This window comes from Canis lupus, chromosome 22 (genome assembly GCF_048164855.1).
Source record: "Canis lupus baileyi chromosome 22, mCanLup2.hap1, whole genome shotgun sequence".
In the NCBI taxonomy this organism is placed as follows: domain Eukaryota; kingdom Metazoa; phylum Chordata; class Mammalia; order Carnivora; family Canidae; genus Canis; species Canis lupus.
The window spans coordinates 22,381,950-22,399,704 of NC_132859.1; the positions used below are offsets into that span (position 1 = coordinate 22,381,950).

Consider the following 17,755-nt stretch of genomic DNA (forward strand, 5'->3'; position numbering starts at 1 on the left):
TCATCTCCTGCAAATTGTGGATTGGTTAAAAGTCTACAATCAGACCTTCAATAACTCCCACAAGCACTCTCATTACTCATGAGACTGTGACATATTAGGTCATAAAAAAGGTGCTGTTATATAACACAGGTGCTATGCAGCAGCTTCAGGTCATGAATATTAACAGACATCCTCAAATGGGTTAATATCAACAAAGACCTCCGTACAAGGTATCCTTGCAGGCATTCAGAAATCAGTGATGGGTAGAGACATTGTGTCCTTTGCAGGTTTGATGATTGCCATGATTCCTCTTACCAAGCCATGACCACAATTATTTTCTTGGGCAAGCATGACTCATAATTTTCCTTCCTCATATTATCCTTTTCTGACTTTTACATTAAGCATATAGTAACCTTTTAAAGTAAGCTGTGAAGTACTTGACTGGTTAGTTCATCCCACTGATATTTATTGTGCTTAATGATATTTAGATTTACTTCTATCTTGTTCTATTTGTCTAATTTTATGCCTATTTCTCCTTCTTTATTGCATTCCTTTGAACTGTATTTTTTCCTTATTTCAAGTTTTTTTTTTTTTTCTTGCTCTACTTGTTTGGAATATATTTCTATTTTTTTAGCGGTTCCTTTAAAATTTTGTCATGACTACTTGATGGTTATTTTCCATCTTCTCAAGCACCATAATAATTTAAAAGTTTGATTCTGTTCAACCCCTCCAATTTATATGCTACTACCGTCCAGTATATTTTAGTTTTTTAACCCTATAATTAGATATTATATTGTTTAATATAGAAAATTACTAATTTCTTTGATAACTTTCCCTCTGAGAAGAATTTTCTTCCTGAAGTACATCTTTCAGAAGTTTTGTAAAAGTGGGTCCATTTGTGAAATGTTCTATTTAAAACAATTTTTTGAGTGTTATTTTGCACTCGTGCCTTAAAGATAGTTTTATTAGATCCGTAATTCTAAGGTGACAGAATCAACTATCAGCATTTTAAAGATATTATTTCATAGTTTTCTGGATGCTATTCCTTTCTAAGTAACTTCTTCCACTGGCTGCTTTTTATCTGTAATTTCATTATTATTATTATTTTTTGTAATTTCATTATTTATTCAGGTATGAAGTTCTTTTATTTTTTCTTGAGACTCACAGTATTGCCAGGATCTGAGCATTCATATCTTTCATATGTCTTAGCAAATATTCTGCATTATTACATCTTCAAATATTTCTTCTCCCTTATTTTGTCTATCCTTTTTTTCTTAGATCCCCAATTACACATACATTAGGCCTTCTCATATTATCTTATCTCAATCACTCACCTTTTTTACCTTCTATTTCTCCATAATATTTCCAGGTAATTTCTTAAGGTCTAATACCTTAATTATTTTAAAAAGATATATGATCTGCTATTTAATTCATCCACTGAGTTTCAAATTCTAATAATCATACCTTTAGTGCTATAAATCTAGCTAGTCCTTTTTTTCAAATCTAACTCATGAATTTTAATAGTCTATTATCTCAAGATTCCTTTACTCCATTTCTATTTTTTATTTGTTCAAATATTTTTACCTATTGCAACAGACTGTCTTTTCCTAAGATGGCTACAACAATATTTCTGGTTTCAAACTCCCTCTCAGAACCTTGACAATAACCCTTATCAAGAAGTGAAGTCTCTTTTCCTTTCTCCAAAACCTGGCCAGGCCTGTGGAATTGATTTCTTTTTTGAATAGAATGTTTGGGGAGTCATGCTGCATGACTCTGAGGCTAGGTCAGAAAAGGTGATATAGTTTCTGCCTTCTCCACAGACGTACTGGCAACCAGCCACAATGCTGTGAGGGAGTCCAGGCCACATGGAGAAGCCACATTTGGATGTTCCAACTGTTAACCCCAGCTAAGGCCTCAATCACAGCTAGCATAAACCACCAGAAATATGAGTGAATGAACCTTCAGAATATTGCAACAGTCAGCTGTTGAGTTGCTCCAGCCTTTCAGCCATCCAGTTGTAGACTCAGGCAATATGGAGCAAAGAAGACCATTTGCCAAACCCAGAGCTCCTGATCCACAAACTCCATGAGCATAACAACTGGTTGTTTTATGTTACTTAATTCTGGGATAATTTATTAAACATTGATAGATAACAAGAATACCACAGTTCATAATTAGTATTTAATAATTTCAATATCTAAAGTTCCCAGCAATCTAAATCTCTCTCCCTATTCTCCCTCTTTTCTTTCCTTTCTCTCCTCTTACTTTTGCTGACTCTTGCTATCAGTTTGTTTCCTTATCCGTTTGGTAATCTCTTATTGAAATCTCATATTTGACTGAAAGTAATATCTCAAGGTATCCTGAGCCCCCTTGGTTGAGGAAGCTTTCCTAACAGGAGAATTTCCATTTTTGGCTGGCCCCCAGAAGGTGTTTGTTACCTACCAGAAACGTTTTTATTTATATCTCCTCTTAGAGTTACCTATACAACATATATAATATGGATTCAAAATCCAAAATGCAAGAAGCAGGGGATATGGTTAGAAATTCTCAAGGGGGCTAGTGTTACTTTTTTTTTTTTTTTTCTCACTAATACCCATAACAGTGACTAGTAGCTTTGTTCATTGGCTGCCTTTGTTGCAGGTGGATTTTTTTCTAGGCACATTCATTCAGCCTACAAATATTTAATGAGTATCTTTTATGTGTTCTTTAATGGGAATATGACTCATGTTCCTTCACATGACATGTTTAGGACTCTCAGGTATGGTTTACATAAAGTTTACAATTTATCTAGGTTTACAATTTAGTTTTTAAAATTACCTTTCCAATTATCTACTTCCCATACCTATTGGAATTACCCAGAAGCTCTGTGAGATCAGGCCTATTTTTTCTTGTATTTTTGTTAATGCTTATGACGACTCTAACAGTGCACAGGAGATATTCAGAACATGCTTTTTTGTCCCCTTTCCTCAGCTTTATTGAGGTATAATGGACAAAAACTGCATATATTTAAGACATACATGATGATATTTTAATATACATAGGTAGCAATATAATTACCACAATCAAGCAAATTAATCTATTCTTTTTTTGAAAAAGGATTTTATTTATTTGAGAGAGAGAGAGAGAGAGAGAGAGAATGAGCAGAGGGAGAGGGAGAGGGAGAGGGAAAAGCAGATGCCGCTGAGCATGGAGCCCAATGTAGGACTTGATCCCAGGACCAGAGATCATGACCTGAGCCATAGACATATGCTTAATTGACTGAGCCACCCAGCACCCCATAACTAACCTATCCATAACTTCACATTTACTTTTTTTGTGTGTGGTGGGAACATTTAAGTTCTTTTCTCTTAGCAAATTTCAAGCATACAGAATACATTTTTGAAGACAACCTAGAAAAACTTGGTTAACAATGAAACCAGGTGGAACTAATCACTGGCAAAAGAAATCTTTCTATAGATTTAGAATTCAAAAAACCTATCAGAATGGTGGTATGCATTTCAGTTTTCTGTATTAATTTGATCATAGCTAAAGAATTTAATACATTTTTGAAGTAGTGACACATAGGATGGAGTAACTGAAAAGACCATCTCGTGCCCTTATGTTCCTTCTTTGCTAAGTTTTTCCCAGGTTAGCTCACTCCAGTGTTGAGAGACAATGACACTCAGGATGTTTTTGTTTTAGGGCAAAAACATCCATCCATTCTTAATTCTAGAATATCAAGAATAGGGATAAGTTTATAGACCATGTCTTATTTTAATGTTCTTTTTACAGGTGAATAAACTGAGACTCAGAAATGGATAAAATGAGGTTCTGATAGGTGAAACAATTGATAGAAATATAGCAGTAGATTCAGCATTAAAATCTAGCTTTTCTGACTCCCAGAAAAATGTTTCTGCCACAAAACTACTCTTCTTGTTTTATGGGCAATTTCTTGGGTAAAACAGCAACTCCTGCAATAGATTGGTCTATATTCTATATATTTTTGAACACTGTACACAAGGATGAATGTCAGAGACCTCCTAACCCAAGCTCCTCATTTTATAGACGAGCAATCACAAACTTAGAGAGGTCTCCTCATCTACTCATTTAGTTCTCAAAATGTCATAGCTTATTCAGCCTTCCATTTTGTTTCTTTACCTTTCATTATATGCTCAACTCTCTTCTTTTACTTTCCACTTACCCATAGGAACACGAAATATTTGCTTATGAAGTAAGACTTCCTTAAATATAATATTAAGAAAAACTGAGGGATGCCTGGCTGGTTCAGCAGTTGGGCATCTGCCTTTGGCTCAGGGTGTGATCCCAGAGTCTTGGGATTGAGTCCCGCATCAGGCTTCCTGCATGGAGCCTGTTTCTCCCTCTGCCTGCATCTCTGCCTCTCTCTCTGTCCCTCATGAATAAATAAAATCTTAAAAAAAAAAAAGAAAAAAGAAAAATTGATCAAAACTTGTATCAAAAAATATAAAAGGAAAGTTATCTTTTGGATCTCAATGTGAATTTACAATTACAGCATCATAAACTATGTTTAAAAGTGTTGTCCTGGGAACCCTGGGTGGCACAGCGGTTTAGCGCCTGCCTTTGGCCCAGGGCGCGATCCTGGAGACCCGGGATCGAATCCCACATTGGGCTCCCGGTGCATGGAGCCTGCTTCTCCCTCTGCCTATGTCTCTGCCTCTCTCTCTCTCTCTCTCTCTCTCTCTCTCTCTGTGTGACTATCATAAATAAAAAAAAATTAAAAAAAAAAAAACAGTGCTGTCCTAATGATTCCACACTAAAATTTTCATTCAGGTTCACTACAGAATACCAACATAACCTTAGGAGGACACCATCAACACAGTCTATAATCGGAATGGTGTCCCTTCTATCTGCAGTTCACAATCTGAATAACCTTAAACGGTAGTCCTGTTTTCAGTATCTCACATATCCAGATCTATACAGCTCTACCATAGAAGGGACTTGGAATGAGTCATGTTTTACTTTCATCTTTTTAAAATCTGTGAACAGGGATCCCTGGGTGGCGCAGCGGTTTAGCGCCTGCCTTTGGCCCAGGGCGCGATCCTGGAGACCCGGGATCGAATCCCACGTCGGGCTCCCGGTGCATGGAGCCTGCTTCTCCCTCTGCCTGTGTCTCTGCCTCTCTCTCTCTCACTGTGTGCCTATCATAAATAAAAAATAAAAAATAAAAAAAAAAATTTAAAATCTGTGAACAGCAATATTTAGTCCTATGAGTCTATCAAAACTCTAAATGGTCACTCATTTATTTCAAGGGCACTCACGTCAATAGATGTGGTAATGATAATAACAGAACTCCATAACAGAAAACTATCTGTGGAACATTTTTTCATGTGCCTGTTTGCCGTTTGTAGGTCTTCTTTGGAGAAATGTCTGTTCATATCTTCTGTCCATTTCTTGACTGGATTGTTTGGGTTTGGGGTGTTGAGTTTGATAAGTTCTTTACAGACCTTGGATACTGGCCCTTTATCTGATATGTCATTTGCAAATACTTTTTCCCATTAGTTTTGTTGACTGTTTCCTTTTCTGAGCAGAAGCTTTTTATCTTGATGAAGTCCCAATGGTTCATTTTTGCTTTTGTTTCCCTTGCCTTTAGAGATGTGTCTTGCAAGAGGTTGCTGTAGCCAAAGTCACAAAGGTTGCTGCTTGCATTCTCCTCTATGATTTTGATGGATTACTGTGTCATATTTAGGTCTTTCAATCCATTTTGAGCTTATATTTGTGTATGGTATACGAAAATGGTCCAGTTTCATTCTTCTGCATGTGTCTGTCCAATTTTCCAAACACCATTTGTTGAAGAGACTATCTTTGTTCCACTGGATGTTCTTTCCTGTTTTGTTGAATACTAGTTGACCATAGAGTTGAACGTCCATTTTCTAGGTTCTCTATTCTGTTCCATTGATCTGTGTGTCTGTTTTTGTGCCAGTACCATGCTGCCTTGATAATCATAGCTTTGTCATATATCTTGAAGTTGGGCATTATGATGCCCCTAGCTTTGGTTTTCTTTTCAACATTCCTGTGACTATTCAGGGTCTTTTCTGGTTCCATAGAAATCTGAGGATTATTTGTTCCAACTCTGAAAAATGTCCATGGTATTTTGATAGGGATTGCATTGAATGTGTAGATTGCTCTGGGCAGCATAGACATTTCACAATATTTATTCTTCTAATACATGAGCATGGAATGTTTTTCCATCTCTTTATGTCTTCTATTTGTTTTATAAGTGTTCTGTAGTTTTCTGAATATAGATCCTTTGCCTCTTTGCTTAGGTTTGTTCCTAGGTATCTTATGATTTTTGGTACAATTATAAATGGGATCAATCCTTAATTTCTCTTTCTTCAGTCTCACTGTTAGTGTATAGAAATGCAACTGATTTCTGTGCATTGATTTCATATCCTACCATGTTGCTTAATTGCTGTATGAGCTCTAGGAGTTTTGGGTTGGAGTCTTTTGGGTTTTCCACATAAAATGTCATGTCATCTGCAAGGTGAGAGTTTGACTTCTTCTTTAACAAACTGAATGCCTTTGATTTCTTTTTGTTATCTGATTGGTGAGACTAGGACTTCTAGTACTATGTTGAACAACTGTGGTGAGAGTGGGCATCCCAGTCTTGTTCCTGACCTTTTAGGGGAAAAGCTCTTAGTTTTTCCCCATTGAGAATCATATTTGCTGTGGACTTTTCGCAAATGGCTATTATGATATTACAGTTATCTTCCCTGTATCCCTATACTTTGAAGAGTTTTAATCAAGAAAGGATGCTGTATTTAATCAAGAAAATGCCTTTTCTGTATCAACTAAGAGGATCATATGGTTCTTGTCTTTTCTTTTATTAATGTGATCTATTACATTGACTGATTTACAAATGCTGAATCACTCTTGCATCCCAGGAATAAATTCCACTTGGTTGTGGTGAACAATCCTTTTAATGTACTGTTGATCGGGTTGGCTAGTATCATGGTGAGTGTTTTGACAGCCATGTTCATCAGGGATATTGTTCTGTAATTCTCTTTTTTTGATGGGGTCTTCGGTTTTTGGGATCAAGGTAATGCCAGCCTTAGAGTTTGGAAATTTTCTTTCCATTTCTATCTTTTGAAACACCTTCATTAGAATAGGCATTTTTTCTTCTTATTTAAATGCTTGGTATAATTCCCCTGGGAAGTCATCTGGTCCTGGACTATTGTTTTGTTGGGTGGTTTTTGATTACTTCTTCAATTTCCTTGCTGGTTATGGGTCAGTTTGGGTTTTCTATTTCTTCCTTTTTTTTTTTTTAAAGATTTTATCCATTTATTCATAAGAGACACACAGAGACACAGGCAGAGGGAAAAGCAGCCTCCACGCAGGGAGCCTGATGTGGGACTCGATCCCGGGTCTCCAGGATCATGTCCTGGGCCGAAGGTGGCACTAAACCACTGAGCCACCCTGGGCTGCCCTATTTCTTCCTGTTTCAGCTTTGGTAATTTATAGGCTTCCAGGAATGCATTCATTTCTTCCAGATTGCCTAATTTGTTGGCACATAGTTGTTTATAATACATTCTTAAAAATGTTTCTATTTCCTTGGTGTTGGTTGTGATCTCTTTCATTCATGATTTTATTAATTCATGTCTTTTTTCTTTTTAATAAGTCTGGCTAGGAGCTTATTGATCTTATTAATTCTTCCAAAGAGCCAGCTCCTAGTTTCAGTGAACCATTCTACTTCTTCCGGTCTCTTTTTCATTGAGTTCTGCTCTAACCTTTATTGTTTTTCCTCTCCTGCTTGGTTTACGTTTTATTTTCTTTTCTTCCCCAGCTCCCTTAGGTGTAAGGTTAGCTTGTGTATTTGAGATCTTTCTAATTTTTTGAGAGAGGCTTGTATTGCCAAACACTTCCCTCTTAGGACTCCTTTGCTGCATTCCAAAGGTTCTGAACAGTTGTGCTTTCATCTTCATTAGTTTGCACGAATCTTTTTAATGATCTTATTTTCTGGTTGACCCATTCATTTTTTAGTGGGATGCCTTTTAACCTCCAAGTGTTTGAGTTCCTTTCAAATTTCTTCTTGTGACTGAATTCTAGTTTCAAAGCACTGTGGTCTGAAAATACGCAGGGAATAATCCCAATCTTCTGGTATTGGCTGAGACCCGATTTGTGACCCAGTATGTGGTCAATTCTGGAGAAAGTTCCACGTGCAGTTGAGAAGAGTGTGCATCCTGTTGCATTAGGATGGAATGTTAGGTCTATTTCGTCCGGTGTGTCATTCAAAGCCCTTTTCCCCTTGCTGATCTTCTGCTTAGATGATCTGTCCCTTGCTGAGAATGGAGTGCTAAAGTCTACTATTAATGTATCATTATCTATGTATTTCTTTACTTTGGTTATTAATTGGTTGATATAATTGGCTGCTCCCACATCAGGAGCATAAAGATTTATAACTGCTAAATCTTCTTGTTGGATAGACCCTTTAAGCATGATATAGTTCCCTCTTCATCTCTTGGTATGGTCTTTGGTTTAAAATCTAATTTGTCTGATATGAAGATTACTACCCCAGCTTTCTTTTGAGGTTCATTTGCATGGCAAATGGCTCTCCACCCCCTCATTTCCAGTCTGAAGGTGGCTTTAGGTCTAAAATGAGTCTCTTGTTGACAGCATATGCATGGGTCTTGCTTTTTTTTTTTTTTTTGCTTTTTTAATCCAGTCTGAAACTCTGTGTCTTTTGATTGGAGCATTTAGTCCATTCACATTCAGAATAACTACTGAAAGATATGAATTTAGTGCCATTGTATTACCTGTACAGTCCTTGTTTCTGCAGATTGTTTCTCTTTCTTTTTCTTTTTTTAATTTTTATTTATTTATTTATGATGGGCACACAGTGAGAGAGAGAGAGGCAGAGACACAGGCAGAGGGAGAAGCAGGCTCCATGCACCAGGAGCCCGATGTGGGACTCAATCCCGGGTCTCCAGGATCACGCCCTGGGCCAAAGGCAGGCGCTAAACCTCTGCGCCACCCAGGGATCCCAGATGGTTTCTCTTTCTTTGGGCTCCTTCTTTGCGTACAAGATTCCCCTTAATATTTCTTGCAGGACTGGCTTGGTGGTCACATATTCTTTTAGTTTCTGTCTGTCCTGGAAGCTCTTTATCTTTCCTTCCATAATGATTGACAGCCTTGCTGGATAAAGTATTCTTGGCTGCATATTTTTCTCATTTAGTACCCTGAATATATCCTGCCAGCCCTTTCTGGCCTGCCAGGTCCCTGTGGATGAGTCTGCTGTTAATCTACTATTTCTCCCACTGTATGTTAGGAATCTCTTGTCTCACGCTGCTTTCAGGATTTTCTATCTCTGAAATTTGCAAGCTTCACTGTTATATGTCCGGGTGTAGATCTGCTTTTGTTGATTTTGGGAGGGGTCTTCTCTATCTCTTGGATATGAATGCCTGTTTCCTTCCCCAGATCAGGGAAGTTCTTAGATATGATTTGCTCAAATATACCTTCTGGTCCCCTCTTCTCTCTCCACGCCCCCCAGGAATTCCAATAATACAGATGTTATTTTTTTTTCAAGCTATCATTTATTTCTTGGAGCCTCTCTTCATGGGCTTAATAGTTTTACTCTCTTTTCCTCAGCTTCCTTCCTTTCCATCAACTTTTTTTCTATGTCACTTATTCTCTCTTCTGCCTCATTTACCCTAGCTGTCAGAGCATCTAGTTTAGACTGCATCTCAGAGTCTTTTTTTTTTTTTAAGATTTATTTATTTATTTATGATAGACAGAGAGAGAGAGAGGCAGAGACACAGGCAGAGGGAGAAGCAGGCTCCACGCAGAGAGCCTGACGTGGGACTCGATCCCGGGACTCCAGGAACGCGCCCTGGGCCAAAGGCAGGCGTCAAACTGCTGAGCCACCCAGGGATCCCCTCAGAGTCTTTTTAATTTCAGCCCGATGAGATCTCATTTCTGCACTAAGAGATTCTCTAGAGTCTTTTGTGCTTTTTTTAAGCCCAACTAGTAACTTTATAATTGTAATTCCTAAATTTCATCTCCAACATTTTATTCAAATCCATATCCATTAGATCTGTGGCAGGAAGATCTGCCATTATCTCTGGTTCTTTCTTTTGTGGTGAATTCATCTTTCTAGTCATTTTATCAAGTGCAGAATGGCTGTACAAGTGAGCAGCCAAAAATATCAACTATGTCCCAACCAATATATACACTAGACAATTCTGAAGAGGTCAGGAACCATAAAAAACCATAAAACCAAAAAGACAAAGAAAAACAAAAAAAGAAAAAAAAATGGCAGGGGGAAGGACAGGGTACAGAATATAATCTCACAGAGCGGACAAAACAGGGTGACCCACTTGGTTCTGAGCGTATTTTGGTCTCTGTGTTAGAAGATACTAAATTCCAAAATTATTTTAAAAAAGCAAAACTTATGTATATACAAAAATATAATAGTGAAAGAAAGCCAAAAATAAATTACATGTAATTGTAAAATATGAAAGCTAAAAAAGATTTAAAAATGAAGAGTTGATAAAATAAACTAGTTGAGATGATAAAAAAAAAAAAAAGAAAAAATATTGGAAAAATTTAACCTGAAAGATAAATGAATCCTAAGAGAAAAACCTTGGGTTCTATATACTATTGTCCCGCAGTCCTGGAGTTTTCTAGTCCTATTTGGTCAATAAACTTGCTGTTCATGTGTTTTTCTAGCTGGTCTTCTGCGGGAAAGGCTTGCTACATTAATTCTCAGGTGTTTGTGGTGCCTGGGTGGAGTCGCATCCAGGGCTCAGTACAAGCTGTTTGTGTGAGGCTTTTGTTCCCAGCAGGCTTTCTGTGCCTCTTTTGATGGTGAAAGGGAAAAAAAAATGGCTGTCCCTGATCTTCAGCCCTGTAGGTGAATGATGGTAGTATTGTGCCAAACTCTACAGACTTCTGTGGTGCCTGTCCATTCAGACCCTCCCTAGGGGCAGGCAAGGGGGACACTTTCATATTTTACAATTACATATAATTCATTTTTGGCTTCCTTTCACTATTCAATTACACACACACACACACACACACACACAAACTTTTTCTACACATACAGCTCGTGTATGGCACAACAAGCTGAACCTTCTCCCAGGCTCTCGGACCTAAACCTGGTTCTCTATTCCAATGTTTGGGAACTCTGTCAGCTCAGGTGCCCCTGTTCTTTCTGTGCCTCCGGGAATATCGAGACCCCACTGTTCCACTTATGATTCTGCCCCACTTCACTACTGAGCACCTTTCAAGCAGGGAAGTCTCTCACAAGAGCAGATTTCTAAAGGTCCTGATTTGGAGCTCCAGCGCTATATCACTTTCTTACAAAAGCTCCCTCCCCCTCTGCTATTTATCTTCCGATATAACCCCTGTTTCTCTTCTCCACACTCCTACCTTGCAAAATGTGGCCATTTTTCTTTTCTTTTCTTTTTTTTTATGATAGTCACAGAGAGAGAGAGAGAGAGAGGCAGAGACATAGGCAGAGGGAGAAGCAGGCTCCATGCACCGGGAGCCCGACATGGGATTCGATCCCGGGTCTCCAGGATCGCGCCCTGGGCCAAAGGCAGGCGCTAAACCGCTGCCCCACCCAGGGATCCCGTGGCCATTTTTCTATTTGTAAAGTTCCAGCCATTCTTTCTTTACATGTCAGGTTGAATTCACAGCTGTTCAGGAAAGTTTGATAGGTATGTAGCTAAATTTAGGGGACCAGATGAAATGAGAACCCCCACTATTCTACCATCTTGTTTCTCTCCCTCCAGAGAAAGTAGATATTAAATAGTCTCACAACAAAAAATAAATGTTAATTATGTGATGTGATACAAGTGTTAGCTAACTATGTGGCAATCATTTTGCAATATATAAATATGTGAAATAAATATATTGTACACCTTAAAATTATACAATGGTATACTGTCAATTATATCTCAATAAAGCTGGAAAAAAATACATGTAACTACTATATTTTTATAAATAAAATTTCCTTATTAAAATGTTTTCTACTGTACTCATGATAGTCACTTAAATTATATTATTCAAAGAATTTTAAAGCTCTTTACTCCTTAATGTGAAGAAAATTTATTCACTACAAAACTTAATTCAAAATGATGGTGTTTCCTACAATTGTATTCCTAATCAAATGAACGGACCTCTGAAATTTCATCAGTTATGGGGTAAAGATGACCAGGATTATCCTAGTTGCACTGAAGTAACCATGGCAACAACAAAGATCCAACAGTTGATGTCATTATTGTAGGATTCCTTGATGAACTCGAAAACTCTTTACTAAGGTCTGGCTGCACCATTAACCTTGCTTTTTTTTTGGATATAAATAATTCAGTATTAATGGACAGATCCATTGTACTATAGTGTTTTGACTTTCAGAATCAGCAAATTTAGCAAACTTTTTTATTCAACCAGTAGCCTGGTGGTCATTTGATTCATTTTAGGCTTTTCATCTTCTTCCTCTTCCATTTAAGACATCTTTGGTTTCTGATATACTCACTGCCCCAAACCTCCTGTCAAAATTTACCTGAAATGTCCACTTGTGCAGTTAGCACATGGCCTCAGTGGTTGAAAAAATAGGATTTTACAAAATTTATCAAATCATCAAATGCTAAACCACTGGAATTTTCAGACTACCATATGCTGAGCTTGTGGGGACTTTTATTCTATTATGGAAACTTTATTGAATAGGAAATATAATAAAACTGTCCACATTATTATGATCTCTAATTATAGAATTAGGAGACACTTAAAAAATTCTTCATCTTCTCAACTCTAATTTTCTGTTTTCCATTTTTTTCTTTTTTTTCCATTTTCTTTCTACCATCCTGATCTCATTTCATTTTACATAATACTTCCAGATTCAACTAAGATCCCTTTTCTAATTCCTTGTATTCCTTTATCTGTATTCTTAATTTCTGTGTTACTCTGGGACCTTAAGCTTATTCAAAATACTTTTATTTCTTCCATGCTGGACTCTTCCACTGGATTATATCCTTCTGAGGAAACAAAATAAAGAGCAAAAGATTTCTTCACCAGTCCCATAACCATTTCTTGCAATTTTTCTCTTGAAATACTGTAAATACTGAAGGAAAATAAGCTATGTTGGATGAGTTTGGCAGTAAGGCATGATAGCCCCTTGGCAAAGAATCTGTGATCATGTGAAAGAAGAGCAAACACTGGGCTGGTGGAGGAGCTGGAGACAAATCAGCTACAGACAATGTTGCTGAGTTTGGGAAATCCAATGGGATGTGTAGTATCTGCCTTAGTCTGGACAGGTGATAAAAGCTCAGTTGTGGAGTTTAACCAATACTCAAAACTTAAGGCCAAGTCAGCTTCCCTATAGCAGCTCTGGATGATCAGTCTGTTGAGGCAAGGCCCTCAGGTCTGAGGATTTATGGAAAATCGAATTCAGTTCCTTAGGGGAAAACGCTGACAGGATCTTAGTAGGCAATCCAAAGATGAATTTATGGCAGGGTTCTAATGTCCAAGGAAATGGAGTGTCAGGCAGAGAAACAAAGGCAGAATCCAAGGTGGGGGTAGGGGAGGAGGGAATAGGTGAGACCCTCAGGGACAGCAGCAGGACATGTGGGGTTGAATGGCTTGGTAAGGACCCAGGAAGTAAAACTTCAGCTCATATCTTTCATGCTGAGAGTATTTCCTACTCTAGTTTTTTCTCTAAAACTCTGTCAAAGCTTTTCTATAATTAACCACAGCAAAAGCAGAATAGTTTAAAGGCTACCATCCCTGCCCTTTTGCTGCTCTAATGCAGCCCAATAGTTTGCCATGTCTATTTACTTCCTGAGTTCCTTGTCATTCTTCGAGGCACAATGGGTCTGTCCCTAATGTTTCTTCTTCTTGTCACATTAGCTTGAATGAGGCATAAGTGCCATGACTAGATCAGAATCAACACAAATTGTTAATGTTTCACTTGACACTGTGAATGAGATGTCACAGTTATGCATGCTACATATCTAGTCTTTTCTACCTCTACTCTCCCACATTCAGCTGTTACCCAGAATAAACAACTGGATGAGGAGGAGGACTGGAGGCACCCTGATACATCTCTATCAACTGACAACCTCGTCAGCAACCATGTGATGGTAGCAGCTTTCAATCAGTAGCAGGGGTGAGTGCAACATCCTCTGAGGGGTAGATGATGGCAAATTTAATTCAAGAAACAAACGGGATGTATACTGGGAGCCAGATTTCTTTCCCCATTTTTTTCACAGTTGCTATAATAATCTAAGACTTCTAAAAATAAAGCCATAAGGATGGCATAACCAGAGCTTGCTAACTAAGAAATAATGAGGCTAAATGAACTACAGACTCAGCTTATAAAAGGAATGGCCCATTACCTCAATGGGTTGCAACATTTCTTTACCCCAATATTACCCAGCCAATATCTAACTTGGGAGCCAAAACTTCTATCCTGCTCCTATTTATTTCTTTAAGCAGACCCAGAAATGGGTGTTGGTGGACAAAAAGAAAAACAAAGCAAAAACAAAACAAAACAAAACCCCAACCATCAAAGCTGTTAAAACAAGATGAGGCATACTTGAAGTAAGTAGAGTTGGATCCAAATTCCTTGTAGGATCTTGAGTACAACACTTGGCTTCCTTGGGTTTCCATTTCCTTCATGGCAACAGGGCTGCCAGGATGATGAAAGGCATTTGAGATAGGAAAACACTTTATGAAATAAAAAAGGCTTGTTTTTATCATCTCCTTTGATGGTAGTGCTGGTTATGGAGACTAATCATTACCTCTCTCCATGTCTGGAACCAATTAAAACATATATAGAGGAGTCAGAAGTTGGATCAAAAGTCATCTTTATTACTAGTTAAGCTAGATTAAAGAACATGACTTGACCTATGGCTTCTTACTATATCTTATAATGCATTATCTTCTTTATATCTTCTGTATTATTTTGATTGTATTATAAGCTTCTGGAGAATAGAGATTATGCCTTTTATCTCTGTATCAGAATTTTTCACAGAGCCAGACATGCAGCAGACACTCTGTCTGATAAAGGATCACATTAATCATATTTGTACTCCACTTTCTGTGTGAAGCCTTTCTCTCTACTAGTCTGGGAGCTCTTGGAGGGAAGGGTTCATGTCCTTTCATTTCTTGTGCCTAGCATAACTCCTGGCACATAGTAGGTTCTTTATAGAAATGACTTGAAAGAAAATGAAGACAGAAGGGTACCAGATGGTCTAATGCCACCCAAAGACTGCACAGAAGGAATTAAAGTAGGAAAGTATCCTAAGGATTCCTTTCATGATAACTTGTTCATTTGGGAAGATTTCTATCAGCAAACAGTTTTTGATTTGAGGATTTAAGATCATTTCCCCATCAAACTTTAGTTTTTGTCTACTGACCAGACACCCTGGCTATCTGGCAATCTGTACCCTGGAATATCTCAATTAGAGTTACTCTGCCAATGTTCTTAGCAGAGAAAAACTGTCATTTGGTAATTAACTTACAGCCATGACCAAAGCCTGTAACATCTGATGTTTCAGCATATAACACTGACCCTTGTTCTTCTCCCAAAGGATCCATGCACCATGAAGTAGTTTCCTTTGGGGTTGCTGCTGGAATCAGTTTATAGCACAATATCCAGGCCTCCCAGACAAGTATAGAAAGACTGTGAGAAATAACATCTCTACCCCCTGCATCATTAAACTTCCTTGTAACTAAGGAAGATGCAGTGCTGCCAGGCTAGGATTAAAGCAGAGGTCAGAATGTGAAGGCACACAGAAGAGGTAGGGAATCTTAAAACACTATTCTAATGAGTGACACCCCTTATTTCAGGGGCTTGCAGAGAATGAGAAAAAAAGCCTTCCTGTACAGACCAGGATGCCTTCATGGGGCATATGTACAACATGATGCCTCCATGGGGCATATGTACAACATGCAGCTCACTTAACAGCAACCACCTGAGTAGGGCTGCTCTGGAGTCCCACCCTCTGCTCTATGTGATTCTCCCTGTGCTTTGAGAGAGGTACACATGTGTGCACTGTGCTGTGTTCAACCCTGGACTATTCATTCTCTGTGGGCGCTGGGAGAATCCCGACTTTGCCCCTCTAGAATAAATCAGATATAAAACAACTTTACTTTCAAAGTCTTAAAAGGATTCAGCAAGTCTTATTTCTTAACATGATAATCAAGAAACTGGTGGTCTAGAGGCTGTCCTTTATCCTGGCACAAGGCCCCGATGTTCTGCCTCAGTGGGCCCCACATATCAGACTCTGTACCACAGGGCAATGCAGGGCGAGAAGGGCTAAGCAGCTTTAAAACTAGTAGTTTGGTGCAACGAATACAGACCTCTACAGTTACTAGCATTTGTGGTATTGACCACTTGAAATGTTGCTAGTATAACTGAGGGACTGAATTTTAAAATTTAATTTTAACTAATTTAAATGTAAAAATTGACAAATAATACAATTAGAAAAAATTTAAGTATGTGAATCTATTTTTTTCAAGAGTAAATTTTATGAAATATAAATGAAAATCCAGTACTTCTAACAAAATGTAGTGTCCAAATTGAGATGTGCTGTAAGTGCAAATTATACACAGGATTTCAAAGACCTGGTATGAAAAAAGAAGAAAGCAAATATTTCATTAATAATTTTTTATACTGACATGTTGAAATGAAAATGTTTTAGATATATGGAGTTAAATAAAGTGTATTATTGAAATTAATTTCACCAACTCCATTTTACTTTTTCTAATATGGAAAAATATACTAGAAAAATCTAAAACTGGGCTTGTATTGTCTATGGAACAGTGTTGATCTAGACCACAATTTCGATCTATGTGGAGTTGCACTTGACAATATAAACCACCCACAAAACCTACCCATTGTTCCTCTGTTCAGTCCATTCTATTCTAATGCCATGTTTGCTGAGGATCTTCCATGTGCTGGGCACTCTTCTATGTTGGCTCTTAGTGGATATTCCAAATGGAAATGTAAACAATGAAAAATAAAGTGCAAAAAATCCCATCGGCCAACTCCATTGCTATGCGGAACTTAAACAAGGGTAATGTAATGGGGAGAGCCAGGTTTGTGGGGAAGCCACTCGGAGGAAGTCTGAGCAGCAAGGAGCCAGTCATGACAGGTGAGGGGCAATGGCCCATCAAAGGCCCCAAGCAAGGAGTAAGTTGGAATACTTGAGGAAGGAAAAGAAAATTAGTGTGATTGGAGTGCAGGGGTAGAAGGCAATAAGGAGATCCTGAATGGGCACTGCACCAGGAGTCTGTGGGGTCATGTTAAAGCCTCTGCCCTCACATCAATTAGGTTTAGATCTTGGACAAGTTATCATCTTAGGATAGCACCAGTTTCCTCATCTGTTAAATGGAGTGGCAATTGCTAAAGGAACTTGCTTTCAGTTCTTAAAGCATATGATTTTAGGATTTTTCCATATACTTTAAAGAATAAAAATCCTGTCCTGGATAAAAAGAAAGGAAGCAAATGGAAATATCCTGACTTCTAATCCCTTTCAAGATTTAGCAATTGCTTATATGATGCCTCCTCCATTCTCCCTCTCCCCATTTTGTTGTTTTATTTTAAAGAAAATGAAAATCATTTGATATTTACCCAACCTTTTCTCATAGTATCAAAGGGTAAACTTCTTGTTTAAGTACTCCTTGTCTAAGGGCTCCAGGTCTGCTTCTAAAGAGCCCAACTTGAGACACTACTGAAAGAAAAAAAATGAATGTCCTGACAGTATTAGATCAACTTTTTGAGTGAAATATAGGACATTTTTCCCCCTATGGAATTTTT

General features: G+C 38.0%; 1 protein-coding gene and 1 long non-coding RNA gene across 34 annotated transcripts in view; one reads left to right on the top strand and one right to left on the bottom strand.

Annotated features, from left to right (window-relative positions):
• TMEM108 (transmembrane protein 108) overlaps positions 1 to 17,755 on the bottom strand; it is a 349,072-nt gene that overhangs the window by 138,644 nt on the left and 192,673 nt on the right. The gene's annotated exons all lie outside the window — the stretch shown is intronic.
• LOC140614014 (uncharacterized) overlaps positions 12,189 to 17,755 on the top strand; it is a 40,767-nt gene continuing 35,200 nt past the window's right edge. The window contains exons 1-2 of one of the 2 annotated variants that reach the window (XR_012014916.1): positions 12,189 to 12,254; positions 13,978 to 14,098. This is a non-coding gene — a long non-coding RNA (uncharacterized lncRNA). Of the gene's footprint in view, positions 12,255 to 13,512; positions 13,576 to 13,977; positions 14,099 to 17,755 lie in introns of those variants that run through there. The other variant, XR_012014917.1, reaches the window with a different exon arrangement.